This window comes from Urtica dioica, chromosome 6 (assembly GCF_054948205.1).
Source record: "Urtica dioica subsp. dioica isolate 48M chromosome 6, U.dioica_male_clone48M_v1_H2, whole genome shotgun sequence".
NCBI lineage: Eukaryota > Viridiplantae > Streptophyta > Magnoliopsida > Rosales > Urticaceae > Urtica > Urtica dioica.
The window spans coordinates 13,674,043-13,677,955 of record NC_142761.1 but is presented as its reverse complement, the minus strand read 5'-3'; the positions used below and the strand labels follow the sequence as shown (position 1 = coordinate 13,677,955).

The window sequence follows — 3,913 nt, the reverse complement described above, 5'->3', positions numbered from 1 at the left end:
TAATGCTAAGCCAAGATGTCAATACATCTATTTTGACTAGCCACCTTTTAAATTGGTTTGATCACTCACATCCTTTCGTAGGGCCTCAAGGGAGGATACTAGGGATTGAGCCTAAGCGTGCAACCAACCACTTAGTCCAAAAGATCAGCTTTGAAAAACAATCCCCCAAGGGGAGGCCTTGCCATCATTGCATCACTCTCGGACGTAGCTCATTGAGCAATGATCGAAGCAATAACGCCTTGGAGTACTCACATTTAAGTGAGGGTCGCAAGAGCGGCTCTTAGTCCCACGTTATTGCATCTTTCATTAGTGTTGGGGATCGTGGGTTACAAACAATGAATATAACCCTCCCACTTAGTTTTTGGAGTTGGTTCATCGATTCTTAAAATTTCGGAAACAAATTTCCTAGTTAGAGAGCGACAGAGCGGACAACTAGAAGAGAATCCTAGATCGACATGTTCAGAGCAGTATTAGTGCATAAAGGCACAAGGTACATACTCGATCTTTTCCTATTTTCTATTTCGGGAAAGTGCGTGAGGGAAGTGTGAACTTCAACTCACTCGAACACTTGAAAGTTTGAGATTACACATCTTTTTATTTTTCGGCTTGTCTACAAAGAGACCTCCCACTTAAATTTTCAAGAGCATATAGATTTTGAACATATGTGATATAGATATAGTTTTGAAAACATTTTGAAAATTTATTTGATTTGGATGACAAAATATTTTCAAGTTTGAAAGTGAAAACGGTTTTTCAAAATTCAAACTAGTTTCGTAAAAATTCAATTTCAATTAAACTTCCAAAAATCAAAAAATTTTAATCTTACACATCATGTTTATAATCATATGAAAAACATTTTTGCTCAAGAAAATTTTCTCATTAGAGTTCTATAACTCATGGTAGTGGGGTTTAAAAATCCGGATTTCTAAAAAACTGGAGTTTCAGACAGCCGCGCACCTCGGAGTAAAATCGCCATATCTGGCGGCTCCGATGTCCTTTTGAGCCGAAACCGGTGGCATTGGACAGAGGAAAGACAGAGCTTTAATTTGATTAAAGAATCATTAAATTTCGATTTCTTAGCAGAGAGTTATGCCACTTTTAATGCGGGTTTACTCCAGCTCGAAGAAAAAAGAAATAAATTAAAGCTTGGTCCTATTTAGGTGCGAAAAAGAATCAAGTGTAACGGAACGTTTTAAGATGTTGTTTAAAGCTTTTATTTGTGTTTTATTAGCAGCGTAATAACATAGAATAAAAGAAATAACAACAAGCATAAAACGAATACGGTAAATAAAAGAAACTAGAAAGACAAAGTAACTAGTCACAAAATTTACCGAAATTTCTCAAACCTTTAAAACACGTTTTTCAATATAAAAAATTAAAAACTTTTAGAACTGATTCTAATGTGCTTTAAAAACATCCCAAACTCATAGAAAATCAACATGCTTTTTAATTTAAAGACAAGAGCATTAAATTAAAAAAATTCTAAGATTACAATTCTAACTTGTCACAAAATTAGTAAACTTTCGAAAACGATTTTCAAGCTCATAATTTTAAAAACATGTACATGCATCTCTTTGACCATAGCTCTGATACCATTTGTTGGAATCGATCTAGGGTTTGAGAAAATAATTAACGCTTCGGTAAGCGGCGGAATTTTAAAAATTTTCTTTTACAAGTAAAACAGTTTTTACTAACCTAGACAAGTGCAAGTACATGTAATTAAAAACCAATATGAGCTAGAAGTTTACTAACCTTTCTTGAAGCTTGAACTTTGAAGAAGCTTGTGGAAAGTTTGCAACGCTCGTCTCCCCTCGCAGCACGTCTCTCTTCCTTTCCTCGGCACCTCGAGCAACCACGAAAGTTTCTATCACTAAATCACTCGAAAAGAAGGAATCAGTGAGTGGGCACTTTTTAACACTACGACTTAAGAACGAGTCTCGAAGTCGCAGAGCTAAACACTAGGTCGAGTGAGGACCTAGGTGCCAAAACAAGAAAAATCGAAAATAAACTAGAAAGAGAGAGAGAGAGGAGTTCGGCCACCACAAGGTCTAGAGAGAGAAGCTCTCAATCTCTAACTTATGTGGAATGAGAAAACAATGAGAATGAGGGCCCTATTTATAGGAGAAGGGTTAGCCTTAGAAATGGGAGTTTCCTCTTTTTTCCAAGCATTCATGAGCAATCTCTTATTGCCCTTTTCTCCATATGCGCCCAACATCTCATTCCCTTTAAGGGATTTGTTTCCTAATTTGTTTCCTCTTCTTTGCTTGTGTTGGCCGAATTTCCTTATGGCAAGCATAGGAAATTTGTTTTCTCTTTTTCTTTTGGCAAGTATCTTGATACATTTATGCACAAAATATTATCTTTCTCTTGGGTATTTTGGGCGCCCATCTCTCATCTAGAAGGAGCTTCTAGAAGCTTCTTTATTTGTTCATGACAACATGAGAAAAGCCCATTAAGAATTTTCAATAAAATTCTTATGAAATGAAATTAATTCACAAGGCCCAATAATCAAGTTATGGCCGAGTGACATTAAGTCATCAAATGAACTTGTCAAAAAATTTATTGACATTCATTTCATCATATGTCTCAAAAGACAAAAATACCCTTTTGATAATTTTCGTTCTCGTTTTGACTTAGCTTCCAGTTTAACTATTCCTATCGATGTGATTCGTGACAGTGACCTCATGGACCCAAATGAACAAAGCTTGAGCTAAACACTTGGACTCAAAAGTTCACAAACCTTTTCCAAGTTTAGCTTAATGCCAACTGACTCCACTAAAGAGTTGACACTGAAAATCTCTCGGTTCAAATGAATTTATTTTCTACTCAAGAATTCACCTAATTATGATGAGCGGATCCACTGAATATTATCTATGTTTACCCTTCATGAATGTCATCAGCTAGTCGGGATTTACCAAATTACCATTTTACCCTTCTAGCTGTTATTTCCTCAACTCCTTTGTCGCTTGTGAATAAGATAGAAACAATGTATTGACGAGGAGCTAACAAGTCACATTGTTTCATCCAAAAGAGTCAGGACTCAATTTGGACACTGGCCAGTTCATTTATTCACACTCCAAGGAACAAAGCATGAGGTGACATACATTGCATTTCAGCAATCTTGTACATGAATTCCATATCTATGAGAACTTCACAAAGTTACTCATGACAGACTAACAACTTAGTACTTCACCAATAGGCCTTGTTCGGAATCACATAGTGAGTCGGAACTTTGACTTTCTCAAATGAGAATACTAAGGTGTGAAATGGCATGTCTCATTTCAGGATTAAGGTAAGCATGATGCAATTCATACATAGTGACTTCGAGACATAAGAGGTTAAATGGTTTGTTCTTATATTGTCTCTAGAAATGCACTGGTCAATTCAGTACCTTCGGAAGATACCTAGAAGAACTATAGAGTCCCCAACTCTCAATGCCTCATAACCAGACATCATAGATTCTTCTAACAATCATACTAAGGTCAATAGTCCTTTGACCCTAAGATTGCGAATATATCGTTTTAAGCAAACTACGAAGAGTTTGTTCATGCAAATCTACATTTGTCTCTTCGTAAGTTGTTAAGTTTGTTTATGGACTAAAAGACTAAGGTTTTATCATAAAGCTTCAAACAAAGAAAGAATGAATGAACGTTTCCACTTTATTAATGAATAGATAGGCAATTACAAGCAAGAGTCTTCATGAGACTTTATTACATCAAATGTACAAAATAAAGACTACAACTCTTCTTGTGGGCACCATTGACAACAAATTCATCTCAAAGTTCTTCCCGTTCGAGAAGATGCACAAAAGACGCAACGAGATCCACTCGTTTGCTCAGTACGACGGGGAGTCCTTATTTGAAGCATGGGGGCCCTTCAAGGAATTAGAGTGGAGGTGCCCCAATCATGGCAT

General features: G+C 36.4%; 1 non-coding gene across 1 annotated transcript; it reads right to left on the bottom strand.

The window, feature by feature from the left end:
* Positions 1–3,809: 3,809 nt before the first annotated feature.
* On the bottom strand, positions 3,810–3,913 carry LOC149393423 (small nucleolar RNA R71). The gene has a single exon (XR_016299968.1). It is a non-coding gene; the product is annotated as a small nucleolar RNA R71 (small nucleolar RNA).